Genomic DNA, 16,223 nt, shown 5'->3' with positions numbered 1-16,223 from the left:
TTGCGTCCCTTAACCTATAACTCTAAAACGTATGTGGAAAAACAGTGCGCTTAACGTCCAGTTTGACGGCGCCTGCCTTAAAATTGGTTTCATCTCAGAATTCGTTCCAAGTGCCTCGCGAACTTACCGGCTAGAATTCGTAAACTGCAATACGTACGTGTTATAATTAGGTAAAACTTAATCTGTGGCAATTTTGTTAACTGTTCAATTATGCATTTCGATTTGTTGGTTTATGCCCACCTCTTCCATCGATTTAATTCCATTTAAGGATTAGAGTTGTTCTACCTGTCATAGGCAGTTTTTAAAAGTACTGTTCTGTCTAAAACACCCGATACTGTATACCGTTGTTTTGGAGATCAGGGACCAAATTTACAAAGCTTTTCGTTTTTGAGTGCTATACGGCATTGACTTGTCTTCGGTAATCATTTGTCCTATATTACAATTAACCGGTATCTGCTCTCATGAATCCTTTAGCTTAAGAAATTTTGTTTATGTGAGCCCAAGTGAAGAGGTTGGGAATGCTTGCTTCCAGGTCATCAAAGAAAATCAGGAAGGCTGCTCGCTTTATCATGTTGTAGCCTCCTTATGAAAAATGTATTTAATATTATAAAATATTTTGTTTATTTTACATCCTATATAGAGTCTGTTAATTGCAAATTAATATTTTTCGCTAGCACAGCGGCAAGATCATATCTAGTTGCACGAACTGAGTCGAACACTTATAAAATATAGGCAACACTTGAATATGGGTGGGCTATAGATTTTCGAGAGTCTTCTTGTAGACCAGTATGCCTTCTTATAACATTGTACTTTTGGTAACATAATAGGCGATATGATCGCTGTAGGATAAAGGGCATTAAAACGTGTATATTTCCTTTGATTCAACTCGGATCGTATAGGTTTCCCGGAATGTTTCGCGCAATGGATGTTTGAGGATTGTTTTTTAAGCTGATAGAAAGTGGAATGACAAGCCTATGGGAGAGACACGAGTGGCCCTTTAGATTTTACTATAGATTGTCTATTTTTGCGAGGGGACGAAAATTTGGGCTACTCAAGTCGACTGAAAACCTGAGGTGCGTATAAGCCACCATTATAACACTGTTGGCAGATCGAGGGACACGCTCGCTACGTCCAGAAGTCATTATGATGCAAGTGAACGTTCATTCTGCACCCCACCCCCACAAAGCGTGAACAGGTCGAAGTTACGACTACAGGAGGACGGACAATGATCTTCGCGTTGTGGCGTGCCCAAGCCGCCATTACTGGAGCGCCCGTAGAACAATGGACGTCGATCGAAACAACGGCCGCGGGAGCGTCTGCCGGTATACACATGCGTCGTTCAAGGACACCCAAAACGGTCTGTCCTGCGGAGAACGAGTTGTAATCGTTCAATATGGAAGGCGGGCTGGTTTCGACGCTAGAGCGTTTACTGTGCTAAACAGCGAGTGCAGTGACAGCGCCTACACACAGTATCGAAAAGAACGCGGGACAACAGAGTGCATCGTATAGCAGCGGTATGCCCCCCCCCCCCCCCCCTCGAATATACCGGTAGCATGTTGTACCAAACGTTACCTTAACTTCGACATGTTCACGCTATTCCTCTCTGTCAGTTTCTTTTAAAGCGATTTTTTTCTTCCTTACATTGCTAAGTTACTGTGACTTAAGGGGCCCACCGTCCTTGTCCAGGTGGACGCTGTAATTCTTCACTGTAATATAGAACACAAACAACTAGCCCGGTGTCTTGTTGCAGCTCATTTCTAAGTCGCTGGACTTAATTTTGATGAACGAGACAGCAATAAAAACAACCTTGCCGAGTAAAAATTGTTTAGTTCCACATTCGCCTAAAGATGACATGTTTTTCATGCGTTCAGATATCAAATCAAGAACCCGCCTCACGCTTCAATCGCATGCATGGGCAGAGCTGGTATTTATTACTATTAAACACATAGTGACCTAGCGAGTGCGCGGTCGACGATACCGTCCGCATCGTCTGCTGGCGATTACCGGCGCTTTAGCGTTGTTACGAGTTTGTGCTGCAAAAACGAGACGAACACAGAAAGAAGCATATGTTCGCCTTCGGGTGGCGAACATTTTGTACAAGACTCGGACCTTGGCTTCCGCGCGCACTGGCTTGATCACGGTAAGTGGGCCCGCAGACAATGGCTGCGTTTTAATGCTCGCCGGCTGAATAGACATCTAAGCGGACAGCGGCCATCTTAAGTCTCGTTGCAATTCTGACGAAGCCGGCTAAAAGACAGCTTCGCGAAGACAGCATCGAAGTAAACAAAAAAAAAAAAAAATGCGGGCTACCTTTTGCTGTCCAAACAAGATGAGGGGCTCAGAATAATGCTTGGAAGCTCGACGCGAAGGTCACTTGCGCGCAAGAAAACGTAGTCAGGTATTTTATGCGCCTAATGTAAGCTACGTAGTGTTTTTCATAGGTTCGCACACGCAAAGTGTTACAGTATAGATCGATGATATGTGCTTTTCTTGGTGTCAACTCGCAGAGACGTCTTACAAATGTGTTACATTGCTTGCGCTCGAAGCCGTCTTCTTAGCAGTCAAAGCAGAATGTCTTCATTGGTGGCCCAGAATTGGAACACTCCCATGTATTCATGACGCGCTGATGCTGTGTGATCGATGCATGATGATACCACTACACCTGATACCTTTATTTGGACAGTGTCTGCCATAATGTCGATTACGGTCGCCGCACACGCTGTGCGGCAGATGCAACGGGCAGAGTGCCCACGCATCAAAGACAGATACATTGTGTGCACAAGTACGTCATGCGCACACGTACGTGTGAGGAAGTGCGGCATACATCCTCATTCTTCTAGGAAATGAAGGAAAGAGTGGAGAAGGAAAGGCAGGGAGGTTAACCAGTTTAGCACAACCGGTTTGCTACCCTACACATGGGAGCGGGATGAGGGGGGGGGATGAAAGAGGGGGAGGAGAGAGAGAGAGCACATAGCACAGCACACACATCTTCTAGGCCCTCCGCCAAGGGCAAGTGCCTTATTGAACTAATTGACTTTCTCAAAGTAAATTGCGTCAGAAAATTTGTAAAATACGACTTACACACAAGCTGCAGATATGATAGCTTCGGATTGTAATTCGAATATGAGAGAAAACATAATTCGGTTACGCGAAAATTCAAGGACACAGCCCTTTTCCAGCTTCCGTTTGAGGTCTGCCTGAGTGGCCGTGGCTGCTAGGTGGTGGTACAGTTTTTGGATGAGCACGAGCCGACGAGAAATCCCGACCAACTAGAGGCTCACAGCTTCACTGTAAAAAAGGTGTATGCGTGTGAAGTGTGCGAAGCCGGTCACGTGGTAGAAGGAGAGAGGGGATGGGAGAGCTTAAAAGAGCAGGGATATATATTGCTACTGACGGTGGTCTGCTCCGGACGACCGTCTGTTGCACTTTGCTCCTCGAAAAAGCAGGACGTGTAGTGAGCTCTGAAACAACACTTTTCGATGTCCTGAACGCGGTTTACATATTAACCTCAAAGAGGTGCGACGTGATGCTAACGCTTGTCTTTCACACACTTACCGCTAAATCGCCACCGACATTTTTTTTTTTTTTTTTCCCGCTCACGCTCGTAACCTCGCTGATAGTGCCGATGGTCACCAGCAGATGGCGCAGGCAGCACTTTCGGGCTGCGTGCTCGCGTGTTTCTGTAAACAGTGGCCCTATAACGTAAAACTATTCCAATCTGTTTTTATTCCAAACTCCTGACGTCAAACTTACGTAACCACCGACGCAAGCATCGGGCGGTGACCAGCAGCGTTGCCTGAACAGCTCAATCAAACGCTCTCCTCGTTTATAGGAGCTCACCTTTGTTCGCTTTGAAAACGAACAACATTGCCTAAACTGAGCGGTATTTCTTATGTAATTGGCGGACAAGAGGCGAGGAGCACGCTCATGTGGAGAGGGTTTCGATGGGACCGAGTCAGCGAAAATACATAACAGGATGAAGAGGGTGGTGCCGGCGTCTCCAATTGGTCCGCTTCCCCTTACTTGGCTTGCGATGGCTGGTCGAAAATCGTGGCGTCGTGCAACGGAAGGTTAATAATGCCGCTAAAACGGATCCTCAGCAAGAAAGAGTTGGTAGAGTGATGTATACGTCCCGAATGGGCTCGATAACCTTTCACTGTCACGCAAAAAAGGTTTATTATACGCAAATAAATCCATGCTCACCGGCAGGCGCGAGTAGCGAGTGCCTGAGAGATCGGCGGGCAGCCATCTTCTATTGCTTTCGGAAATGAACAGTCTGGCTATTCAGAAAAAAATTCTGTTTCGTTCGGCGTATTAATGCATCTTTAACGCGTACACGTCAGTTTGACGCGATGGGTTCGCGCGGTTTTGTGACGTAGCGTGACAGACAAGCGAAGTAGGCGCAGCCCGTAAACTTTTCACCAATAGCAGAGGGCTAATGGCGAAAAGACGTCGAATCAGGAATAATTATTTTTCTTTTGTTCGGTTTAATCATGCATAACAGTGTGTACGCGTCATATCAGATGGGGAGCTATCGCGGTTTTCTTTACGTCGCGTGACAGACAAGCGAAGTTGGGGGTGGCCCGAAATTTTTTTTACCAATCGGGGAGGGCTGATTGCAGAATTGGAATAGAAAAGTTTGGAATAGCTTTAAGTTATAGCGCCCCGCAGCCGAGGTATGTACAACCTCGTGCGTATCTTATATCAAAACTGATTTCATAACTGTCGTCAACTGGAGAGCAGAAGTGTTTACAGGTGGAGCATCCTGCAGCGGCGAACAACGTTGCGCATTGCACGCGATAAATTTAGTAAGCTAATTGACGAGGTCAATACCGGATGTCTCCTGGGGCAGTTGCTCAGCAAACACCTAAATGGATTTAGAAGTCGCTCTCCCTGTGTGTACGTGTTTCCGCTGCCTTCGATATTAAAGCGAAGTTTTCTTTGCGAATTACCCTCCCACAGGACAGCACTCATAAACGAGACGGCTTTTACCAGATGTCTTTTTTATAAACCATACATATTTTTTAAAGATCACCTGTGGCTGATATCTTAATTCTAGTAATTGAGCTGCATCACTCAAAGAGGTCGACATTACTCGTGCGAGTACTGTCCGCAGCTTCAGGTAATCCAGCTCAAGGACTAAAATTACCGCTATCTGCCTCAGGCGATTTTTAAAAATTCTCCACGGTCTAAAAAAAAAATCACGCGCCATTCCACCGCTGTAAAGGTGGATTACCAGCGAAGCAGTTTAGCACACGACATAGAGGTGACACAGAATTTAGATGAAAGGTACGAGCAAATTTTATTGCTCTTGAGCGGCGACGGCGGTCATCGCGAAAAAAGACACACACACTCACTTTTATTTTGATCGGTGGTCTTGATCGGCGGCATACATTCGCGTGGAAGACTACCACCACCTCTGGCATTCAGCGGAAACTAGACACGCTCGACGAGACCGCCACGCTGGGAGAGCGGAAGGAAACTTGGCACGCAAGCGCTTGGAACGACGACAAAGCGAGGGCGGTACGAGCGTACACATGGCCGACGCGGGTCGCACAGCGGCAAATCTTTTAGGAACCCTTATTATCTACCTGAGAGTATACTGATGTTGAAAATGGTGCCAATCGATAGCTAATCTACTGAAAATGCATATCGAAGGAATGAGACGTATACGCTTTTCCATATAATGAAGCAATTTTGCATCTGATTCGGGAGCCGAGTTTTTTATCTGTTGACGGACGCAAAAAAAATGCATAAAACCCTATCTATAGACAGCTTCGCTGTTAAAAAAATATATGTAACCCCACCTGCACGAACTGTTCATATATGTGCCGGTCCCTGGCTGTGTTTCCTACGGAATTACGCAGTGAAACAGCAAAGGGTTCCTAATTACCCTCACTGCAACAAAATAAGCACGTCCAAGCGAATCACTCCTTCAATAAAGCGAAGCTGCTTCTTTCCCGGGACATGGCACGTCTGCTCGATCAGCTTCTTGCCGAGTAAGGTGGCTCGGCCCTGAAGATGGTCCAATAGTGAACTGGACCAACCCTGTCGTAGAAAAAGGTGGGTTGATCCCTTGGTGGCGTGTGAATGGCGTGGTGCCCCCGGACACCTTGCCTGCCAGGAAGACAATAGCTATGCTGCAATACGCTGTGCTGAAGATGAACAGTTGTATAACATTTAAGTAATCTTTATAACTTTACGAAAGCGTCGTTTGACATATGTTCCAGAATGCGCGTTGGATCTGCATACATCTTTTTTTCGAGCGGATAATGTCGCTTTATCACAACCAACGAAATTGAAACGATGCTGTCACGCGCAGGACAGATCTATATAGGACATTAATCATGTGTGACTGACGAGTGACTGCAAGAATTGCGCTATGATGAACGAATACACTCGAGTGTCTCTACAACGAATGCCTCTAAAACTAAATGACTTCTATAAAGAAAAAATATTTCTTTCCTGGTTCTATTGTGAGCTGTGTTGTGTGCGACCTTTACAACGAAGTGACCTAAATAACGAATGATTTCGGAAGTCCCAAGCAAATCGTTATAAATGCGTTCGACTGTACGAGGGTGAATCGAAAGGAAACAGCGCTTGAAAACGACTATGACGGAAAGCTAAGGAACAACAACAACAACAACAACAACAACAACAAGGAAATATTTTCACTCTTTGTTTTCTGGTGCTGCCTCTTTTCAACACGCCTAGTTAACTTGCTATCTTGCTCAAACACGAGTAATTAACATGCACTAAATAGTATCGCCGTCTTCTTGCTTAAATATATCCACACACTTGTTGTGCACGATGAGTCTATCTCATTTCTCCATTTCGCATGCTCATTTTTACTAATGCGAAGCCGAAGTCCGTCTACCCACAAGCGAACCCGTTGCACAAAATTAAGTAGTTCTGCAAATCCGTTCACTTAAAGCTGTTTATGCGCCTAGAGAGCGAGAGAAGTTTAATGATACGAAATGCAGAGAAGAGAGGTCGCCATGAGGTAAATTCCTCTAGCCAGCTACTCGGCCTGATTAGCCGACGCCATCCATACAGCCCCTACGACGTTGCATCGTCATAGCCCTTGTAAAAGCAGGGATAAAAGAACGTAAGATTAGCATCCGTGCGGGAAATGTATATACCAGGTGTGCCATTTCAAAAATAATTTAATGAATGTTTAATCAAAGTCATCAATAGTCGCTTTTCAAAAATCACTCGTAGCACACAGCACAATTCTACTCTTCGGGCTGGACTGCTCAAACAGGCGGACGCTACTTGCGCGAGCAGTAGAAATTCCTAAACAACGACTGACTAACAACTTTCCATGAATTCACTTTTTAACTTATCACTTCAGGGCACAAATTGCAATTTACGAACTTAAAACTGGCCAACTCTCAAGGCACATCCACTTAGAATAAATTTTAAAACAACTGCCAGTATCGAGATAAGCACAGTCAAACTGTCGCCACAATGCAATGTTGTACCACTCACATTTTTTTTTCTTGTCAAAGCGTCTTCTCAAGCAGCTCAAGACAACTTTATTTGCAACACCCCGGAACTCTCACAGTTTGGGAACGCTTATCTTGTAACTGAAAGCGGATATGCCTCACGAACTCACCTCCTCCAAATCGCAAGCATTATACGTGTCCTGGGGTAATTACTTAAATGTTAGAGAAACTTGGTTAATTAGAGCCAACTACACACTTGACTTTCTCGTGCAAGTATAATGCCCACCTTAAAGTAATCCAGCACAGGCACACGATTACCCTGTTTGTCACAAGCGATTTCTGAACGTTCTGTTGATTATAGAAACAAAATACCTGAGTATATCCGCCTCACTTTCCTGCTAAAATTATTGCAAAAGAACAAAGCCGTATTTCTCGCAAGTTTCTACACTCCATGACACAGCGTTCTACAAACATCACTTCGATTGCTGAACCTTTATTCAGCTTTTCTTCATTTTTTAACTATTTTGTGTCATAGTGGAAAGCTTCAAAATTAACGCTGGAGCCCCGATTAAAAAAAAGCAACAACTTGGGTTGTCATTTTCGGGAGGACCACCAAAAAAACGAGCGACAGGCAGACACCCTCGTAACGCGCGTTTCCGCTCAGGCCGCTAATGTTCGAGGCACTTGAGGTAATTTGTAAATATGTCATATAAACACGATATAAAATAAAGGAGCTTTAAATCAAAGTAAACCAAGCACTGCGTGGGACGTTGTATTGCTGCGGTCCCACGCTCACTATAACATAGCAAAAAAGTTGCTCAGTCAGCGCCAGAGAACATTTTCCATCCCTTTCATATTCCTATTCGCTGTTCCTGGGCGGGTTGTTCCCGATACAAAGTCTGAATCGCCACCTTCTCCAACATCCTGCTTTCTATCCTCTACTTTCTTTCTTCGATATATTTTTATATCTCATTTATTTCGTGATGAATGACAAACACCTTTATTACTAACGGGGTGTCTCTTCGACCTAAGAAGGGACACCCCTCAAGGAAATGCATCACGCACGACGATAGATGCCAGCCTCATCATATCTGCGCATTTTGAATGACCGTCTTCAGGGTTGTGCCTTTATTTTTATTGCGATAGCAATTATATGGACACACCAAAGCGGATCTCTGCCGTCGGCGTCGTCGTCGCCGTGAGGTTCCGTATGACGTCAACGTCGATGAAATCGTCGCCGCGCTCCGGACGCTGTATGTGCGAATGAAAGGGCGCGAGGGACGCGCGCTTTCACGGGGAGCGAACGCACGTCGGAGAGCAAACGCGCGTTCTGCGCCGTGCTCCCTGAAGGGCTGCAGAATTAAGCGTCTCTTTCCTCCTTTACAATCACCGTATATAGAGAGCAAACGAGATTTTTTCCGTCGCGCGAAGGCCGTGGGGGGAACGGGAGGGAGTTATCGCAGTTCTTTACATTTTGTAAATATTTTTCTTGGCGGTTGTGCTGCTCGTGCAGGAGAAGATCACATACCACCTTCTTCCTTGTGCCTTTATCTGAAGGTTAACTTGAACCGCAGCCAAGATCTGGAACCCTGTGGTGGGTGACATTTCTGAATGTTTATCAGCAGAATGTCGAACTTGGCTTTACATTCTTTCAACTCTTCTGCCTTCATCGTCGTTCATCACAATTTTACGTCACGAAATGCGAAAACACCCGTGTGCTTAGATTTAGGTGCACGTTAAAGAACCCCAGGTGGTCGAAATTTGCGGAGTCCCCCACTACGGCTTGCCTCATAATCAGATCGTGGTTTTTGCACTTAAAACCTTATAATTAAATTAATTAATACGTCCCCGTTCCCCCTCCCCCTGTTCAGAGTAGCAGGCTATTGCGCGCTAGCTCCAGGCCGACCACTCTGCCTTCGTTCAAAAAAATGCTCTCTCGCTCTCCAGTCTTGACGCTTGTGTTTTCGCAACACTATCTCGGTTCCACTTCTCATAGCTCCTGTACGAGCTTTGTCTGCACCCAGCTTTCCTTTACTCCACCTTTGGCGCTTACTTACGCCAATTACAGGGTTACCTGAAGTACTTGAAAATATGCACTGCAATAGCAATGTGTTTCTTATTCTTTTGGTACTAACCGCTACTTTTTGTGACTGTCTAACCGTTTTCGCCGGCATATTTCGGGGACAGTGGAGTCTAACACAGTAGTAAAAACCACACGGTGAGATGGCGGTATACAAGGGGAACGTTCTCGCATTGTTCCCTCGTGACAGCGTTCTGAGACGCTGTCGTTTGAGACGCTGCACCGTCTCTGGCCACAGCGTCTGCGACCAGAGACGGCCGCAAGCGTTGCACGGGGCTCCGCACTGGTCCTTGAGGAAGTGCCGCTCGAAGTACCGGTTGGCTCCCGCGTTCGGGCAAGGCACCATGGTAAGGGCAGCGCCCCCGTTAACGCATACCATTGTGCCACAAATAAGCACTTCCCAAAGCATGCTATATACACATCCTTGGATAGCAACCGGGGTTAGCTATTCATTAATTATTTTTTTTTATCTTCCACTCCGTTCCAAATCTTATTTCCGCACCCGGCCTTTTTGTTCGCCCATGACAACAACTCGAAGTCGGCGAAATGTGCATGACGTTACGTCACATGTGAAAACGTCTTCCTGGCACTTAGCTGTATATGGCAGTAAAAGAAAGCGGTAAATTAATCCGCGTGTTGCGCAAGATTTGTTGAGGGAAGCACGGACCGCCTTATTCCGGTTGATTACGCAATCAGCACCGTAACTATAACGTTGGCTACTATAAGGACGCTGAACGCGCTCAGCCGCGGGCCACCCGTTGTCACAGATGACGGGACACGCGATTGCTATATAGTTATATGTTCAAATGTAACTTTTAGGGCCTTTTGCTATGCCTCCCAAGACAATTTGTATAAATTATCTTGAACGAACGAACGAACGAACGAACGAACGAACGAACGAACGAACGAACGAACGAATGAACGAATGAATGAATTAATGAATTAATGTTTCTGAGTGAAATTAATGAGTTGTTTTGCCCGAAGAGCATGGACCTCCTCGTGTTTCCTCACGAGCTTCCCATCCCGCTATACCATCGGAATATAAAAAAAGGCCATGTACTTAGACAAATGGGTGGGTGCTAAATAAACGCAGGTACTCGAACTTTATCGTCAGCTCTCCGGTGAGGTGGCTCCTGCCACTCGGGTTTTAGTTAGGGACATTAACGCTGTCAGTCAATCAAATGAAATCAAACAATCTTTTGTTGACCATTCATCGCTGCCACCTAAAGCCGAATGCCAAGACGACAGCTAATTTCTCATTAGGGGAGCCGCCCAGTTCACTAATTAACTTATCAGGTCAGTGTTGTGTCATCCCAAGAATAAACAATCAGGGTGTTAACGATTCGCCGCGGATACGGGCTTGGTTCGCTTGGTTCCTCTACTAAACACTTTCAGCACCGGCTGAATGGACAACCATGGGCACGCACAGTGTGGCGTCGCTCTCTGTCGACATCTACCGGCCGGAACGGTGCGGGGAGCACGTCGGCACGCACGCGTACCACGAAATCGCTGCCTGCAGTAGCAGCGGGAGGGCGCTGGCTACGCCACGGTTGCTTTCAGCCGGCGCTCACGCTCTTTGACTCGGCACGCTAGAGCACGCGACCTAAGTGGCCGCTACCATAAACGCATTCCCGCTCTGTCGACGGTAGGTGGCAAAAAGCGATCTCGAGCTGAGCTTTCCAATTCGATTTGACGATCGCTTTTCTCAATCGAACCAGCCGGCGGCAACGACAACTGTTCAATCTGCGTGGTGCCGTTCAACCCGCCGTGTACCGCTTAAGTGCGAGCGCGTGCTCTCTCCCTGCCCCGGATGTGAGTGAGCTCTCGATCGAAGGAAAAAGGATGAGGGATGCCGCGAACTGATTGTCCCATTCATTCTCACCTGTCGGTCACAGACGACGGCCCCCGGCTTCTCGACGGTCGGGCGGCCTCCTCAAGGCACACCGACGACGTAGCACACGGCCCGACACTCCCCAGCACCTCACTCACTCACCGGCGTGCCCAGACACAAAGGGGGAAAAAAATTCCCGCCGAGTCAACTCCGGTGCGCGCTCTATCCCGTGCGCGGGAGGCGTCGTCGTGGCCGGGGCGAAGCGTGGTCTGCGGCGCAGGCGCGAGGCAGCGGCGGCAGCACCGGGTTGCCGCTATCCGTAGCGTGACTAGCGGCGCGCCTTTTCGCCGGCCTGGGAGAGCAGCGCCGCGAGCGTCCGCCGCCGCGCAGCCAGCTGACGTCGCTCGAAAGAGCGCGCTTCCCCATTTCGGGACGCAGGGAGGGAGGGAGAGCGAGAGAAATAGTTTAGGGAGCGAAGCGGCGGCCGAAGGAAAGAGCGAGCAGTTGGGTAGCGAATGGAAGCTAAGGTGGAAATGGGGAAGGAGGCGCTTACGGGCCGAGGGAAAGCTACGGGGAAAGAGAAAAGGGGGAAACGAAACTGGAAAGAGAAGACGCTGCGCTCCGCTGCTGGCCATCGAGAGCAGCAGCGCCGGCGCTGCTGTCGGGGCGCTGGTGCGCGTACCGCTGGCGCGGCGCTTGTAGGTATATATATTTTCTCTTCTGGTCGAGATGCGCGCTCGCACAAGTTTTTCGCTTTTTGCCCTCGCGTTCCTCGTTTTCCCGTTGCCCCTGGCGACGGTTCATTTGCGCGCCGCGACGACGAAGACGGGTTTGTTAGGCCGTGGAGGCAGACTTTTCATCTCTCCTCTCCCGTAGCGCACCGTCCACTTTCATTTTGACCACTGCCGAGTCCACCCCTCTCGCCACCGATCTCAGCTGCGGCTGCACCATACGCCCCTCTTCCCGCCGTCCGTTTCCTCGGTACTCCTTTCCCCACAGGGAGCACCGTCCACCGCGCGGCAGGTTGGGTCACCGCTGCTCTGTTGCGGGGGCTGGTCGTGCCAGACGATGCCCCCGGCGTCCATTCTGGTTTTCTTTGCTCTGTTTGTCGAATCCGCATCCCGCGAGAATCGCACGTGCGCTATCCGCCCACGCGTGGGTGCTGAGCATTACTTTGCCACAGCAAAGGTCAGCAGCCGTCATAAGCGTGCACCTGCCGGGAGATTCCTTCATTAATTTTTCCGGCTTCCCGGTGATATACTGAAGGCGAGTACTTTTACTAATGCGTACTCCTAGCTCATCGGAATGGCCACAAGTCGATAACGTGAAGTTGGCGGGTGCAAAGAGACGATATCGCACCTCCTGTATGATTGTCGTCGTTCCAATGCACAAAGTCCTCAGCACCACGCTCGGCAAGATTGACAACCGTCCATTTACGAAAGCCAGAATACTTGGACCCTGCTCCCAGCTGACGTCGGCCCGAACTGCTTTAAAAGCGCTGGTGCTTTTTTTTTTAAGATACGGGAATAATTGAAAAACTATAGAATGTGCGAACTGATCCGTTCCTTTTTGTTTTTAATCTTCTCATGTTTTCTTATCTTTTCTGCCCTCACCCCATCCCCCTGTACAGTAGCCAACCGGGCACTTAACCTGGTTAACCTCTCTGCCTTTCGCCTCTTGTTCTCCCTCCCCCTGAAGGCAAGACAGCTGGAGAGTTCGGGGTTTCGCAAAGAGTGAGAGAGCAAGTAGAGAGAGGAAAGACAGGGAGATAATCCATACTGATCAATCTCCGACGGGAAAGCAGGCACGGTGATTCGAACAAGGAAAATGGGGAGGAAACAGTGCGCACAGAGGCGCACGGCTACAAACGTTTACTCAGGACGGTATGCTTGCTAACTATTGAAAGCATTTCAAGCACTGCTACTGTGTACTTGTAAAGTGAGAGACAAAAGCGAATACGCATAAATGTTTACGAGCAGACGTCGGATTGACTAACCATCTCAAACAAAAAAAAAAGTGGAAAGAAGCAAGCAAACAAACAAAAAAGTCATGCAGGTCCCACGCAATACCAGAATCAATGCTATGCAAATCATATTAGAAGTAGCTGGCTATCTAGCATCCTTTGGGAACCCGCTAGTGTTACTGAAAGGCGCAGCATATCGTGCGAGAGAAGAAAGGCAAGGAGGTTAACCAGACGTACGCCCAGTTTTCTATGCTGCACAGGGGAAAGTGGGTGTAGAGACTAAAAGAGCGAAAGAAGAGAGAAAGAGCATTATTTGCGCGCACACGTGAAGATGCGCAGCAAGTCTATCAATAGTCGCACAGACCTGTTGACTTGAAGTACTACTTGGACTTGAGCTCCAAAGATATTTGTTTCGGAAGAGCCATGATTCTTACTGAAGGCATGCAAGCACTGGACGCCGCGCGTCCAGTACTTCTAAGTTGCTTCAAGGTGATGGTGTCTGCACCTTAGTAAAAACATGCGAAGAGCACTAACTAGTGACTGTAGTATGACGACGACCTGCCGGTCTTGCTCTGGCAATTTCTCGGAAGCTGATGGGGAGCTTCACGCTGTCGCGGTGCCTTGCAAGTCAGAGGATCGATTTTGTTGTACGGGGTTTTGTTGTGACCACAGTGTTCAAAGAAATTTGCATGGCGCGGGCTCCTTCCCCAGGACAGTACATCCATAAAGAAAGCCGAGTGTCGGGCGACGCTTTTGCGCATTTGGGTAACCGGTGGGTAACCGGCGGCAGCGTGGATTTGAACCCACGTCCTCCTGCAGCCGAAGTGGACACTCAACCACAAGACCACGGCTGCGGGTCGGTGACCTTGGGTGTCGGTGAGTATCAATCGTGTGGGTGACGGCAGGGCGACGACAATGATGGCGATGACGACCACATGAGAACTGATTTGTTGCACTCCGGCGAATAAACGTTACACTCTGTTCCGTTACAACCTGGACCGAGCCCGAATGCTGTGTAATGTCACAGCGTCTCAAGGCGCTAGCTGCTACGAAGGAAGGATGGGGGAAGCTGACGTTCACTTGATTTTATAAGCGAATTGTTTATATGCGACGTGCCATGCTGACAGTCTCACAAGGGAAGGTGAGTCATAAGGTACTTAATTTCTCGTGACACGCATGGCGTCTGTGGCCTAATGGGCAGAGCGTCGGGCTCTTGGTTGATGATATGTGGGCTTTTGTGGTGCAAGGGCCAATCATGGCCAAAGAGCGCCAAGCAATGACGTATAATGTACTCGATGATGCAATAATGACAATTGGTAATGTGGCTGACAATGACGATGTAATGCGGCTGTACAGGGCCCAGGGGCTTAATATAGTAGTATTATATATACGTATTTAAATAATTACGACTTGTGAGATGTGCCAAGAACCCAAAAGTTACACTCTGAATGAACGACATACCCTAAAACGTATAAATGCCAGTAGCACTACTGCCTCAACGAGGCCCTTAAGTGCAAGGACCTGGAGGCACGTGCTCTACAAAACGCTACTATCGGAGCAACAGCCTCTGGCGAGATGCCGTGCTGCGAAACTATTGGGCCTATAATTTGCAATGAACTAACATCCTGCAGAAAGTTAAAAAAAAAAACGATTTTTGTCAGAAAACGAGTCAGTACGAAGGAAAGTTGCCCGAGGAAAAGAAATATGCTGTCGGTAGGCTAGAGGGAAGTGTTTTTTCCTTGCAGCTTCCACTTCCTGAAACTCCAGAAAGACGAGGAGGACGGTCTGTGTCCCGCCACATTTACGGCAGATAGAGGTTTACTACCAGTCAACAGATAAGAGTGTGTGCCATGCGTAAGGCCTATGCTAAGGCGGCAGAAAGTGGCCTCAATTCGCCGTATTTCTTTTTTTAATTATTGGTAGCCCATTTTCTAAATGTGGCTTGATTAAATGAAGTTTATTGGAGGTTTCTGTGTCCCACATCCGTTGCCATAAGTTTCCAAGTTTTCTTGCACTAAAATGGCTTTAGGTCTCTGGAAGGGACACCTATGGAAGAGTTTCCAGCTTTCGTTGCAATGGATGTGGCAATTTCATTTGGAAACATGTTGCCTTCGATACCTCTGTGTCCAGACACCCAACATAATATGATGTGCTCATTAGATGTTGTGCACAGCAGTGAATATAGCTCATTTAGTACAGGATTTTTGAGTTTCTGGAGTGACTTTAGAGATTTTACAACACTTAGAGAGTCTCAATATAATGGTCTTTCGTAGCTTTGTTTTCTTGATATGTTTAATAGCAGACAGTGCATCATAAGCCTCAGCAGTGAAGATGCTTGTTTTGCGGTGCAGGATATTAGATTCCGAAAACGATGGGCCGACGGCTGTGTACGAAACGCCTGCATGCGACTTTGATGTATCTGTGCATCTGTATAAAATTCCTGCATGAGTCCTTCGACTGGAGTTCTAGAAAGTACATTTGAATGTGCACCTGAGGAGCACTGTTTGTTATTTCAACAAATGATGTGTCAAAATCAACGAACTGCCATTGCTTGGATTCATTGATCACAATCTACGACACAGCAGCTGAACTAAGCGATGAACGCTTCATTACGTGTATGTGCGTGCATACAGTGAACTTCTCGCCTTGTCTTTCAGTCCTCCTTCCCAAGTGCAGGGTAGCCAATCTGGCTCCGTCTGGTTAACCTCCCTGCATTTCCACGATCACTTATCACAGCCTTTCCATTATCAATTATCGTTCCTCACAGTGAAAATGACTCGCCTTTAAAGTCAGTACTAGCACCGTTTTGTTGGCGTAGCTTTGTTGGCGTAGCGCAGTTTTGTGCGTATGCCTCGCTCAGGACGTACTACATACATTGGCTTGCTCGCTACCGCAGATAAG

The 16,223-nt window shown here is 47.6% G+C and overlaps 1 protein-coding gene across 2 annotated transcripts in view; it reads right to left on the bottom strand.

The window, feature by feature from the left end:
* Nucleotides 1-16,223, bottom strand: part of LOC119449426 (uncharacterized) — a 44,371-nt gene that overhangs the window by 11,502 nt on the left and 16,646 nt on the right. The window lies entirely within an intron of this gene.

Source organism: Dermacentor silvarum, chromosome 4 (assembly GCF_013339745.2).
Source record: "Dermacentor silvarum isolate Dsil-2018 chromosome 4, BIME_Dsil_1.4, whole genome shotgun sequence".
Lineage (NCBI taxonomy): Eukaryota > Metazoa > Arthropoda > Arachnida > Ixodida > Ixodidae > Dermacentor > Dermacentor silvarum.
Note: the sequence above shows the minus strand (reverse complement) of the source record. Positions and strands in the feature narration are given on the sequence as shown.